At 36.8% G+C, this 14,986-nt stretch overlaps 1 long non-coding RNA gene across 2 annotated transcripts in view; it reads right to left on the minus strand.

Annotated features, from left to right (window-relative positions):
- Window positions 1-2,958: 2,958 nt before the first annotated feature.
- Window positions 2,959-14,986, minus strand: part of LOC129042205 (uncharacterized) — a 29,520-nt gene continuing 17,492 nt past the window's right edge. For both annotated transcript variants that reach the window (XR_008504077.2, XR_008504076.2), the window contains 2 exons: window positions 12,978-13,064; window positions 2,959-3,699 (listed from right to left, as the gene is read on the minus strand). This is a non-coding gene — a long non-coding RNA (uncharacterized LOC129042205). The remainder of the gene's footprint in view (window positions 3,700-12,977; window positions 13,065-14,986) is intronic.

Here is a 14,986-nt window from a genome sequence, read left to right on the forward strand (position 1 = left end):
AAAATATTTAAATAAAAAAAATCAAATTTTTGAGATCAACCTTCCCAAATTACAGTCTCAGATAGCCAGATCCCATTCTTTGCTTTTACAAACTGAAAAGTGGCATGATCGCTTTTCTTCATGGTTCCTGTGAAAGTTCAAAAACCATTTTCTTCTTCCGGGTCACAGTTAGGCCCAGAGTTGCTGCTAGGTCCCCTGGTTATTGATGAATTGCTACCATCACAACTCCTTTTCCTGTGATTTTTTTTTCCGTTTCGAATTTTCATTTGTTTTTAGCCTGCTCTAAAATTTTCAGTTATTGCTTGATAAATAAGAAACAAAATAATACAATCTCTGAGTCCTTGGTGAAAACTGTATTTCTCGCTGAAGAAACTGCACCTTTTTACTGGTTTCAGAAGAAATGAAACCTCTTTTTCATTAGCATTTATCAACAGTACAAGTTTCTTTTCATTTTTATTGCCATGGGAATTGTATTCATTACTTCCAATCAATATTCTTTCTGGCATATTGATATGCTAGCAGTCTAGCATAAAACTATTATTTAAAATCTAGATTTGTATTAAATATATTTGTCTTTGAAATGAAGAAACTAGAATATGGATTTTTAGGGACAGGTGTATACTATGCACTATGACAAAAACTAGGGAAAATACTTAGTAAAATTATAATTTCTCTATTAATGTTGCAAATTAAAGGGACATTTACTAAATTATAAAATTTGCTTAATAAAGAGCTTTACAATTATAATTGCTGAGTATTTAAAATTAATTTGCATAGTTATATTTCAACTTTGGGAAGGATTTTATGTGATACGTATCACAATCATATATGTTACATATCATAAGATAGTACACAGCACTATCATTGGAAATGCTTGTATGTTGTAATGCTATATACAAATTTTAATAGCAAGGATTTAACAGAAGTTTGTCAGTGATAACAGTGATAGTGACTTATGATGGAATGTCTCATAATAGCAGACTTCTGGGAACAATTGAATCCACAAAATAATGTATCTACTTCTGGTTAAACGGTTTGATGTAAAAAGTTTTGACTGAATTAAATCCATGCATGTCTTAGTTACGTCTGAAGATCAGGAATGCTTTCCCAGAGTTAAATCCCTGAGACCATTTTTCTACCCCTAATCTGAATGGAGTTACCGAAACTCATAGTTTGTCCTATTCTAACCATGGCTTCTTTGACAAATCTGTGTCTAGAAGTCAAAAGAGAAATTACAGTTAGAAGCTGTTAAAAATAAACTCAGCTCATTTCAGCATCTTCTCCAGTGGTATTATCTATCTGCTCAACCTCCTTTTCTCTCTCGTGTGAGTCCAATCTTCTCTCTGGCACTAGAAGACAGTTCAGAAGTAATCTAGCAAAGCACGTCACTAGTGTTCAACATCTTTTACTTGATCACAGAGTATGTGGTGAGTAATGGTGCTAGAAGTATGAGTAAAGGGCATTGACCGGTAGCTCCATCTATTTGAAGATAACATGCTTTACATTTCCTTGACCTTTATGTCAAATCCAAATGACATGTCATTTAGAATAATGACAAATTTTGATATTTTGAATATGAAATGAAAACAACTCCTGTAGTTGGATTATTTTGATGTAACCTCATTTTGGTGTAAAGATATTAGCATTTAGTTTATCTTATTTCCATTCATGAAAACAAATGGAAATATACATTATTTTCAGTACAAAATGTATGAAATAATTTTGCGGGTAGAAATATTTTCAAGGCTTGTGCCTGAAGAAAATTATATCCCATAATCTCAGGGACATCTCATAACATAGAACATCCAATAAAAATACAGACTTGAGAGTAATGGAACTCTAACTTCAGAGGAACCTGAAGATTTTCACATAATGTGGGTGAAGTATAGGAATGTAGGGACTAGGAGGTCAAGCCTTACAGTCAAGATGCCTGGATTTGTTTCTCTGCTTTTCATTTTAGATGTCAGAACTCAGTGTGTTTTAAATCCACTTTCTGTCTCAATTATCTTTATGTCAAAATTGAGCTCACTTCTCTGGTAAGGGTGAAATGTGAATAATATATTTTATTTTATTTATTTATTTAACTTATTTTTTGAAGACAGACTCTTCGCTGTGTCGCCAGGCTGGAGTGCAGTGGCACGAGCTCAGCTCACTGCAACCTCCACCTCCTGGGTTCAAGCGATTCTCCCACCTCAGCCTCCTGAGTAGCTGGGATTACAGGTGTGCGTCACCACACCCAGCTAATTTTTGTATTTTTAGTAAGTACAGGGTTTCATCATGTTGGGCAGGCTGGTATCATACTCCTGGCCTCAAACGATCCACCCGCATCAGCCTCCCAAAGTGCTGGGATTCCAGGGGTGGGCCACCACATCCAGCCAGATAATGTATTTTTAAAGTGTGCTGCAGTAATTGGCATCAGGTAATCATTCAGTAAATGGTGGCTATTATTGTTAGGCAAGTTTTCATACTTTGGGCCATGTGGCCCACTGCAGATTACAGGGGCTCCGAGAGAGTCAGACAGGCAACAGTGGGTATGACCAGTTGAGTAACTGGATGTGAAGTTAGCTTAGTTCATGGGTACACTGATCAACCCTACTTCTCCATCATCTCACCTAAGTGCCTCCTTGTTCTCTGGACTATTGTGTTTTTGGTCCTCCATTCATTTTGCTTCCTCTAAAACTCATACTTCCATGTCCCAATCAGAATAAGCACTCAATTTGATTGAAAATAAGTAAAGCAATAAAAGGGAAACGATGTCATTATCAACCTTTCCTGCAACCTTCACCCAGTTCAATAGATATTCCAGCTACTGCTGTGGTTGTATAATGTGATTCAGGATGTGGAGGTTGTAGATTGAAAAAGATAAAATTAAATTCTGTGAAGTCAGCAAGTTAGCAGTACTTTGGGATATCTTGGTTGCTCTTCTGAAACACTCTCCCCGCACACTTATGTGTTCTGTCCAAAGTTTATTAATGAGCAAGAAAGTTTAGGGGGAGAGCTGGGCCTATCACAGGATTAAGAACCCAGGTGGCTGGGGAAGGGGCCATTCACAGCTTTGTGCTCTATCACCTAGAAAGAATAGGCTAAGATGGTGGGGAGAGGGAGGGAGACGATATGAAAAATAAGATGTTTCTATTTCCCAGCCCAAGTCTGTCATCTTCTGTCTCCTGGGCACTGGGATAGAATTTCTTATGGCCCAAACCTCACTAAGTTCCAAATGAAAACAACCCATTCAACTACTATTCACTTTGCTTCTCCTTGTGTCTCTTTCCATCTCTCTCTCTCTCTCTCTCTCCATCTCTCTGTCTCTCTCCTTCTCTCTCTCAGACTGTGGAGCCTGGAGGCATTTGGATATTATTTGGAATGTCACATTTTAAGTAGACACTTGCTTTCTCACAGATGTTCTAATGTCTACAGCTACCAAATTTACATTATATTCATTATTTATTGCTGTGTAACACAATTTACCACCACTGAATGTAGTGGATTAAAACAACACACATTTATCTGTTTGTGTGACTCCGGAGTCCAGGCAGAGCTTCCTTGGGTCCTATGATTAGGATCTTTCAGAGCAGCAATCAAGGTATCATCTGGAGCTGGTTCTCATCCATAGGCTTGTCTAAGGAGGCATCCACTTCCCTGTTTCCACGTTGGCAGCATCCAGTTCTGTACAGCTGTAGGATTTGTGGTTGCTTGCTTCTTTAAAGTCAAAAAAAAAAAAAAAATGAGAGAGGGATCAGGGAGAGTCTGCTAGCAAGAGGATGCAACATGAGAATGCAAATGACATCACATCTCTTTGGCCATCTTCCAGTGGTTAAAGACAAGTCCCAGGTCTTGCCCATACTGAGAGGCAGTAATTACATGAAGTGTGAACACCAGGAGGTGGAACACATGGCAGTCACTTTTGGAGCCTATCAACCACACTCTCCTCCTTGGCAGAAACATCCTATTTGACTCATTCCAGTCAAGCCTCCTATTTGGGATCTTCAAGACATATTAAAAATTCCATCTATTATTATCCACCTTGATAATGTTTGAAAGAGTTTTTATAGACATTGTTCTTGATAGACTGGTATTCTTTAGTGTTAAATTTCTTAAGCTTAGCAGTCCTTTTTCTTTATTTCATTAAAAAGATTCAAGAAAGACAAAGTAATTTTTTTACGTTTGCATTGCTATTTTTATATTTGATATCTTGTTGCTATATTTCAATACTGTAAGGTGCAATGGAATAAACAAATTTATTTAATCATTAAAAACCTCTCAAAATGTTATAATCATTTATGACAATGTAATTCCTTCATAATTTTCATCAGCTTTATTTCCTTCAGAATGGGTTAGTGACCTCATCTCTCATATATTGCTTCTTGCCTGATGATTCTTAGTCAACATATTCCTTCTGGTTTTAAAAATCATTGTTACTTTCTTGGGTTTGTGAGGCAGCACATGATGAAAAGTGGAATTATTATTTTATTTGTATTTTTTGTATGGACCACCAATAATACTGTTAGCTCTATGTTTTGCTTTGGTTCTGGCAACCTAAAGCAGAAGAAATGTTTTCACATTATTTCTTCTTTCATTTGCCAAATCAATCACTGAGATGGTACAAGACACATTATACTATGGCGGCTCTTCAGAAGCCTTGGAAGTAGGTCTGACGACATTTGGTTTCATCAATTCCACAGGAAAGGCAAAGGATGCTTCCTCTGTTCAGGAAAGTGCACGAGCTTTGAAATAAACATCCAGGTATAATTTAAAATAACAAACTGTAATCTATATAACTACATAAAAACTTTAAAAATAAGTACCCTTGAAAACAAATGTATTATTTCTATTCTGGCCATGCCGGAGTTCCTGGATACTTGCAATCAGAGGTAATGCTGTATCTCTACAATGACATCAGGAAGTACAAGTGTTCTACTCTGTGTTCCCTGACAGAAAATATATATTTCCATGGTATCCCAGGATCGCCCATACAGAAATATGGAGGGTACCACATACGGTTTGTTGAGTACATTAATGACAGTTTTAATGAATGAGCAAATATTCTGATTTCTGCCTATGTATTTAATGTTGGTTGGTATCTAAATACAGATATTTAATATTTAAGCACAAAGTTGTTCTTTATCATTTAATCTTGGGCAGATTTTGTTGGATTTGGCTTTTAAAGATTTTAACTGGATACAGTGATGGGCAAGACACTTTTTAACAGGTACTGGAAATAAACAATCAGACACTGTCATAGGCATAGTTGTGGTTTTTTCCCAGAGTAAGAATTTCAGAAAAGTAATCTCAAAAAGAATGAAATTTATAGATCAATACATTTCACCATGAAAATTAATTATATTGCATTCTATAATTTAATGTTTTTAGTATGTATTAAGTAAGCCATCTGTTATCAGAACGACAGTATTGACCAGTAGAATGCATTCTAGACTTGGAGTGAAAAGGATTAACTTTGAATTCTGACTCCATCCCTAGAATGGAAATTTCTCTTCTACTCACCACCATCAACTGTGAAATGGAGGTAATAAGAGCATTCTTTCCTGCTTCCCAGGGAGGCCATACATGTCAAAACACATGTGATAGTGCTTTCGTAAACTCTAAAGCAACTGTAGGCTTTTATTAGAAGTTAGCTTCTGTAAATACACATTGTTCTGGGAATGCAATCACACACAAAACTACAGCATTAAAACTCATGATGCAGCAATACCAAGCATGCAGAGGGAGGCTTTAAAAAGTTAATGAGATATGAGACCAGTAAACACCTAAGTGGAAAATAATTATTTTCTACTTGCTCGACACTGTAAAGATAACAGTATGTCCAAAATTCAGGAAAAGCTTTTTATCTGGTCATGTTGCCATCTATGGCCCCTTGTATGGGGAGGCAAGAATGAATGGCAGGTCAGAGGAGGCAGATATGCTGTCAGAAATATCATTTGGATTATAAATGAAAGTATTAGGAAGCTTCCTTGGAGAGGGCTGAGTTGTAAGAAACTGAAAATGGGAAATATTTGCCCAAGAAATAAATTCTTCACACAATATTTAGTTGGCTTCCTCAGAGACTATTCCTTTCAATTTTAGAACAATACTGCTCACTGAGATTGACAATTTAAATAACTTTTCTCTAGCCAATTGTGGACTGTATTCTAAAAAAAAAAAAGAGCAAAAGAAGTGAAAACATTTGTAGAAAGAGAAAAACACTGCCCAGCTTGAAGTATTTTTCTTGGTGTACATATTGTGGGCATAGAGTACACTTAATGTATAGTGTACTTAGTTTATTTTAACACATATTCTAAGCCCTTCTTAAATTTACCAACTTGCTGAACTGGCATCAATTCATATTTCTGGACTGTTACCAGGAAACTTCTGTGGATTTCTCAGATACTACAGAAAAGGCAAACATGGATAGTGAGAATACCAGTCGTTTAAAAGACAAAACAAATAGACTACTTCAAATGGAAACATTAACCAATCCCATCCTCAAAAAACAGTACACCCTTAAGTATATGTATGCACATACTTAAATATACACACACGATGGAAGGCTGATACCTTCACAACCTAGTGTAATGGAAATAAAGTCCTCATGAAATATATTTTCCCTCTCATACAAGCTGTAAAGTCACAGGAGGCTAGACTATATTCCATAGCCAGAAGCACTACCTTTTATTCATACAGTAGATGGGATAAATCATCAGAATTATATATCAGGGACATGCTTCCTCACAACTTCAGCTAGTGAAAACTTCAAAAGGTAGAAAAAACATCTCTCTAATATTAGATCACATTACTGATTTGCGGTATTTTCTAAATCATGGTAATAAATTCAGTACAAATTCCTTTTAGTAGATTTCATGGCAGAGCACATAAGTGAGTCGAAAGAAATGTAAAGGACTGAAGTAATCAAAGAAAGAGTGACACAGCTTAGGCTTGTTTGATGAGTACATAGCCTTTTTTTTCCTTTCATACCTATGTTTATGCATATCTCACAATAACAATAATTATTTTGTTGTTAACCATAGAGCTTTCATTTTATAAGAGAGAAGATCCATCAAGAGTTATTGATGAACTCTGCAGTTAATGTTCCAAACCGTTTTTTACAGACCTGGAAGGTATGTGTTCAAAAGTATTCCAAATGTATTTTTAAAAAGTTGTGTGCTGGTTTTATCAAATGAGTCTGCTAAAATTAAAAATGAAACAAGTAAACCCCCCATAGACTATTTATAGCTGAAATCAATAACTCATCTAAAACAGCATGCATATCTAGAAATACATTTGCTAATAGGTTCACTCAACCTGTTTCTAGTAATGATAATGTTTATTTTATTTTCTTGTGAACTGAATATATTGCTTAACAACGACATTTGTAAGCAGATACATGAATCTTTAATTGAGAGAAAATTTGAGGAACCAAAAAATGTCACAGGAAACTATTACCTTGGAGAAGGTAATAGTTTTCGTCATTCTATCCAAGGTAATAGTTTCCATCATTCTATCTACTCTATTGAGAGGAAGGTGAAGGTACAAATTCCTTATCTTTAAATATACAGGTAATGAGTTTTCAGTGATAGGTAGATGGACACCCACCCCGCAAGAATCTGCTTTGGTTTATCCTTCCCTTCAAAAATGTATATTTACAAAAATAAGGAGTTAATTCCCAAAGTTCTGAGTTAGAATCAGCATATTAACTTTTCTCTTAATGAAATCTTCCCTGAAAACAAGTGTCACCAGCTCTAGTCAACTAGGATTACCTGCTAAGAGATATTAACGTGCCTATAGTGCCCATGGTCTTATGGTTGTCTTGTGATCGTATATTTTAAAAATCAGTTACATCCTCACAGAATACTACAAATTTGATCATTATTGGCTGGGAAATTCAGCTTTCTTGCAGGTATGAGTTATACCTTTGAAACAGCCTTACTTTGATGAATTATTATTGAAGTCTTTGCTCAGATGTCATCTTTTCATTGAGGGCTTTCTTCACCACCCTATTAAAATTGTAATCTCAGGCTGGGTGCTGTGGCTCATGCCTGTAATCCCAGAGCTTTGGGAGGTCAAGGCAGGAGGATCATTTGAGGCCAGGAGTTTCAGGCTATAGTGAACTATGACTGTGCCACTGCACTCCAGCTTGGGTGACACAGTGAGACCTCCTCTCTATATATATACTGATATATAAACACACATACTTATATACTTTCTCCACCTTGCAGGTGATGCCACTTAATGGCCCCCCTTTTTCATTTTTTCTGTAGCACTATTCACCTTCTAAAATGTTAAATGATTGACTTATATTTGTTGTTTATTGTATTAAGCCATTCTTGCAAGGCTATAAAAAATATCTGACACTCTGTAGTTTATAAAGAAAACAGGTTTAATTGGCTCACAGTTCTGCAGGTTTTACAGGAGGCATGATGCTGACAACTGCCTGGCTTCTAGGAGGCCTCAGGAAGGTTACAATCATGGTAGAAGATAAAGAAAGAACAGGCACTTCACACAGTGAAAGTAGGAGCAAGAGAGAGAGTGAGGAGCGGGAAGGTGTCACATACTTTTTATTTTTTATTATGTTTTTTATTATACTTTAAGTTCTAGGGTACATGTGCACAACATGCAGGTTTGTTACATATGTATACATGTGCCATGTTGGTGTGCTGCACCCATTAACTTGTCATTTACATTAGGCATATCTCCGAATGCTATCCCTCCCCCTTCCCCCCACCCCACAACAGGCCCCAGTGTGTGATGTTCCCCACCATGTATCCAAGTGCTCTCATTGTTCAATTCCTACCTATGAGTAAGAACATGCGGTGTTTGGTTTTCTGTCCTTGACATAGTTTGCTCAAAATGATAATTTCCAGCTTCATACATGTCCCTACAAAGGACATGAACTCATCCTTTTTTATGGCTGTATAGTATTCCATGGTGTATATGTGCCACATTTTCTCAATCCAGTCTATCACTGATGGACATCTGGGTTGGTTTCAAGTCTCTGCTATTGTGAATAGTGCCGCAATAAACATACGTGTGCATGTGTCTTTATAGCAGCATGATTTATAATCCTTTGGGTATATACCCAGTAACGGGATGGCTGGGTCAAATGGTATTTCTAGTTCTAAATCCTTAAGGAATCGCCACACTGTCTTCCACAATGGTTGAACTATTTTATAGTCCCACCAACAGTGTAAAAGTGTTCCTATTTCTCCTGTTGTTTCCTGACTTTTTAATGATTGCCATTCTAGCTGGTATGAGATGGTATCTCACTGTGGTTTTGATTTGCATTTCTCTGATGGCCAGTGATGATGAACATTTTGTCATGTGTCTGTTGGCTGCATAAATGTCTTCTTTTGAGAAGCGTCTGTTCATATCCTTCGCCCACATTTTGATGGGGTTGATTTTTTCTTGTAAATTTGTTTAAGTATGCAGCAAAAGAAACTACCATCAGAGTGAAGAGGCAACCTACAGAATGGGAGAACATTTTTACAATCTACCTATCTGACAAAGGGCTAATATTCAGAATCTACAAAGAACACTTACTTTTTAAATGACCAGATCTCACTAGAGCTTACTATCACAAAGACAGCATCAAGCCATGGGAGGGCCTTCCCCATGATCCAAACACCTCCCAACAGGCCCACCCCCAGCACTGGGGATTATAATTCAACATGCATTTTGGGCAGGGAGAAATATCCAAATTATATTATATTTATTTTTTATCTTTCTAGCTAAAATGGATGGTTGTCACAGATGTGTTTGTGAGTTGAGTAAGGCAGAAAATGACTAAAGGATGTTTCATTCCACCACCAACACAAAGCAAAATGAAAAACAAACAAATCAAAAATTCAGCCCTGGTTTTGACTAACACCTACCTGAGAAGTGCTCCTTGGACCCAGGGCCTCAAAACCTAGACTTTCAGTGTAGGTATTTGCAAGAAGGTGAAGGGTTGTGAAGTGGGAATCAAGGTGGGGTCTGGAGAAAGTAGTCAGGCCTGAACGCTCTGGCAGACAGCAGGGGTGTCTTGTCTCTGTGCTCTATTCAGAAATCATTGGCTCCTTTCATTGCAGTCTTGGAGCTCAGAATAAAGACAGAGGGAAAGAGGTGCCCCGTTCACTGGAGCCAGGAAACATAAGATGTTTGTATTGGTTTTGTGAGAACTGAATATTTAAAATATTCTTAAGTTGGAAGGTTTTTCTAGATATTACAATAACAGAAATCCACAGATATTGATAAACATCACTCACTTTGAGAGAGAATACATGCTGTATATCTTAGGGCAGAGCACTGGGACATATAAATATTTCTGAATCTTAAGAAACAGTAATTTTAGATGAAGTGGCATTAAATGGTTTTATTTCTCCCATCATACCATGTCAGCATTTAATAACTTGAAGAGTCAGATTCTGTCTTTAGTAATTTATGCTCAAAGTAATAGCAATTATGAAGTATTTTTTGATAATGAAGGTTATCACTAAATTTTCTTTGCAATTTCTAAACTGTAACATGCTGCTGAAAGTTTAGCTAGCATTATCCTATGAATATATGCGGTCACAAGTATAACACATGAGTTAAAGTGAGCTATAATGAGGCCCACAAGAGAAAACTTAAAAAAAAAAAAGAGACAAAACTCATACAAAACACAAATAAACTTGTATTTTAGAGAATCATATAATTAATATGTTTCTTTTTAATTTCTATAAACTGGTACATGAAAAAAATCCCATGGAATGCAATACACTATATTACATTTTGAATTTCACAGAATTCTTTTCTTATCCGGGTGTATTTGGATTAAATAGGGAGAATTCATGGGCAAATGTTTTTTCACTTATTGGTTGTACAGATTCAGGTGTTGCGGGAAAAAGGGTTGGCAAACCTAAGTTTAGCTGAATACATTTGCACCAGTGTAGGGAGTGCTGTAGTGACAGCCCCTGTACGTGCACAATTGTATTCCAATATTCTATAGCTATGAGGGATTGAATGGGTGTTAAAATAATTTGTTCACCTTCTTGTAAACATCTTCTTTGCTATCTTATGAACATTGTATCGTGTCTCTGCAATCAGACCACCAGATGTGACAAAAAATGGTCAGACCTAATAAGTTTAAAACTTGGAAAAAAATACCCTTAGGAAAATGAGCCTATTTTCCTTAATAAATACTGAGCAGAAGCATGGGTGTAAAGTTTACAGAAAAAGGAACAAGCTCTTATGTATTATGAGAGAGTAGAACTTTGAGCAGTGTAAAAGTTTTATTTAAGAACCTGACTTCAAATACAACCCACTCCATTCTATAGTGAGACAGAGAGATGCTTCAAATGTAAAAGTTAGATCACTCCCGACATATTTGGGCCAGGTGTGAAATTAGAGTATTTACCCTCTCAGGGGCTCTTCCCAATTGTTAAAAAGTCGTCCTACCTTCTGGTGTAATAAGGAGCTCCTCGCCATTTAATTTGCTGAGTATAGCTTAAGTAAGAAGTTTACAATATTCTTTTCTAGAATGGAATGAAGATTTATTCATTTTACCTTCCTCCTAATTTGCTCACTTATAAGCAAAAGGAAAACAGGATCTGGCTTTCACATGGAGGAAAAGGACCGTCCACACGATGGGACAGCTGCAAATATTATTTCTGTGCTGATGGCTTGAAACTAACTAATCATTACATTTCAACAGGGATGAGAAGATTTAGCAAGAGAGACTGTTTCTCAGTTCTCTAATTAAAATAACAGAATTTGAAAGGAGAAATACAGCCTATTATTTTTATAAAAGAAGAAAATTATTCAGCTCGGAGAAAAACAGTAAGAACCTCCTATTTCCCAGCTTTTATGTAACTGTGTATATTACAGCGGCATCACCATCCCCCACAGCGTCATTTCAGGTCAAGATGTTACTTTATGTGACTTTCATTTGGTCACTATGTCAAAGATGAAGGCTATTTGGTGTTTTTGATAAATTGGAAACTTTGGGTGTGTTTCTAAGCGTTACCCCTAAAGGGCTTCCGTAGGTAGGAATTTGGTTCAAAACTTGTTCATTTTCTTTACACTTCAGATAAGCAATGAACAAACTGCTATGGTTCTTGATGTCCTTTTTGAACACAGAATTTAAAGAAAGTGCTATTTGTGACCATCTGGCAAGCTATCATTCACTAACTGCTGATGGAACACGCCTGGGAAAAGATCCACTACGCTTGCTGTGGCCAGCAATTGCAATGTAGGTAGGAACCAGCTTCATGATTCAAAGAGATTAATATCAAATTCTACAACCAGAGGCAGACATACTTCAGGCATGTTTGGGAAAAAATATGCTTTCTGTGAGATAATGCTTTATTCTCCCTCAGTTTTTTACTTTCTTGAGCATTAAAAAAAAGGGAAACCTCTAACAGTTATTGCCTTTTATTTTTCTAAAGAGAAGAACTAATCTGTAGAAGGTCACCTATGTTCAAAAAGAACAAACCTGGCTCTCTTAATTCCCCAGGCAAGGAAAGACTGCTCTTTTTTTTTTTTTTTTCCTGTCCTTGGGAGTAGCTATGCCAAAAAAGATCAAAGGGATTTTTGGCTAAATATGATGTAACGCCAGATGAGTCATTTCCTCGGGTGCAGGTAGTGAGAAATAAACGCTTATTTTTGTTCACAAATAAGAAGTTAAAACTTTTGTATTTTCTAATAAGAATTGAAGATACATCTACCTTTTGCTATTATGCAGGTCGTTTGGTGAATAAAAGAGTGTGCTAGTGAGGTGATTACAGGAATTTCGTTTTGTCCTCACCAGGTCTTTCTCTCATGACAAGTAGCAAGCCCAAGCAGTGACAAAAGTCTTAGAATATTTATAAAAAGGAGTTCTAAACGGCATAAGAAAAATATGTTTAACAAAGTAATTTTGAGCTTTTCTAATGAGAGTTACCTATAACGATTACTTAGCACGGTTCCTGGCCAGTAGAAATGGTTACAAAAATAGTGTAGAAATAAATAGCATTTATTCTTAGTAATACCTCCTATTCCAGAAGAAACGTATATACACCAATTTCATCTTCTTACAAACTCAAATCAGTAGGATGACTCACCAGGACCAAAAGAGCCTGTGGGAAAAAAGAATATATCTATTGAGAAGTTCAAAAGAGGCAGTCGTGTACTGGAAAGAAGAAAGGGCATTAATATTTAAAGGCCCCTACCGTAAGTCAGTCTCTAGGCTGGATCTCACATACTTCTATCATGTAATGGGGAACTGAAAAGCAAAAATTCTCCAAAATGTCTTTTTTCTTTTTCTTTCTTTCTTTTTTTTTTGATACAGGGTCTCACTCTGTTGTTCAAGCTGGCGTGCAATGGTGCAATCTCAGCTCACTGCAACCTCTGCCTCCCGAGCTCATGTGATTCTCCTGCCTCAGCCTCCAAAGTAGCTGGGATTACAGGCAGGTGCCACCATGCCCAGCTAATTTTTTAAAAATGTATTTTTAGTAGAGATGGGGTTTCACCATGTTGCCCAGGCTGATCTTGAACTCCTGAGCTCAAGTGATCTACCCGCCTTGGCTTCCCAAAGTGCTGGGATTATAGGCATGAGCCACCACGCCTGGCCCAAAATATCTTCTAAGGCTGCATCTATGCAGCAATATAATATGGTGGATGAATTCAAGACTCCTGAGACAGATTGCCTCACCTTGAAGCTTGACACCTGCTTTCTGAGTGACCCTGGGCAAGTTACATAATCTCTGGATGCCTCAGGTTGCTCAGGCACACAATGAAGATGACAAGCAGATTTATCACAGAAGGCTTCCATGGCATCACCTGGGATAATGAATATAAACACCTAGAGCAGTGTCTAGAATATAATATGTACTCAACAAATATTAGCTGTTATTATTCAGTAATAATTTTGATATTTTAAATACGAAGAGTCAAAGTATATCCATGTGTTGTACCTTATTTTCTCTTTCTGCCTCTTCTACACACACACATATGCTGACACCTGCTCACACACGGTCACCCACGCATTTGTCAATGGGTCATATAAGTTGTGACTGTCATTCTCTGCTCTGTGAGGCCTAGTTTTGCATGGCTTACCAAGCATAGGGAATATGTGGGCCAGAGTCAGTATTTTGATTCCTACTACAGTGCTCTTTCCACTATAATATTCTGCCTTCGGAATCACCTGACTGATCAACAATTTAGATAATACAGCCAGCCAATCTAGATAAGACTGACCTAATTCTTTAGTTAAATAAGAGGCTTAATTTACGTCTTAAAGAGAATAGGGTTCAATATTACTTAAACAGGAGAATATATTCCTTTATTAGAGATGAAAATGTAATGAGAGAAAACGATCTGGTGGGCTTACAAAAGTGCTTGTGACTGTTATGTCAAAGAACTTGTCAAACCATGGAAACCCACAGATTTCTAGAATGGGAGATAAGAATGAATAATCAGTGCGTTTCCTTTGGTGATCTTCTCATGCAGCTTTATGTTAATCTTTTCACATTCTGTATAAGGTACATTTACTTCAAGTGGGAACTGAGTCTTTTATTTGTTATATATTCAGCCAAATGATGATGAAGTAATTCTTTCATTATGTTATCAACGCAGCACGCTATAAAATTTCAGATGAAGACTACTAATTCATTCATCTAAACGAAGATTTAGTGAGCTGTCGCTACATACCAAGTATTTTGAGGATACTTGGGGAATAAGACAGACACTTTTCCTTCCTTCATTAAGCTTCCACTTTACTTAGGGAGACAGAAAATTAAAAGTAGAGAAATAATTAAGTGTTATAAGTTCAGGTTGTATTAAGTGTCATGAAGAAAAACAAAGTCAAATAAAGAAATCAAGAGTGATGGCTAGTGGTAGAAGGAGAAGGATGGTGATTCGTGAATGGGTAAATTAGGAGCAGCCTCTTTGAGCAGAAAAGATTGGAGCAGAGACCGGGACACGGGGAGTACAGAGCTGGATGACGAACATTCCAAGCAATGGAGACGAATGTAAATCTCCATGGCAGAGATAAGGCTGG

The sequence above is a fragment of the Pongo pygmaeus genome, chromosome 7 (assembly GCF_028885625.2).
Source record: "Pongo pygmaeus isolate AG05252 chromosome 7, NHGRI_mPonPyg2-v2.0_pri, whole genome shotgun sequence".
Lineage (NCBI taxonomy): Eukaryota > Metazoa > Chordata > Mammalia > Primates > Hominidae > Pongo > Pongo pygmaeus.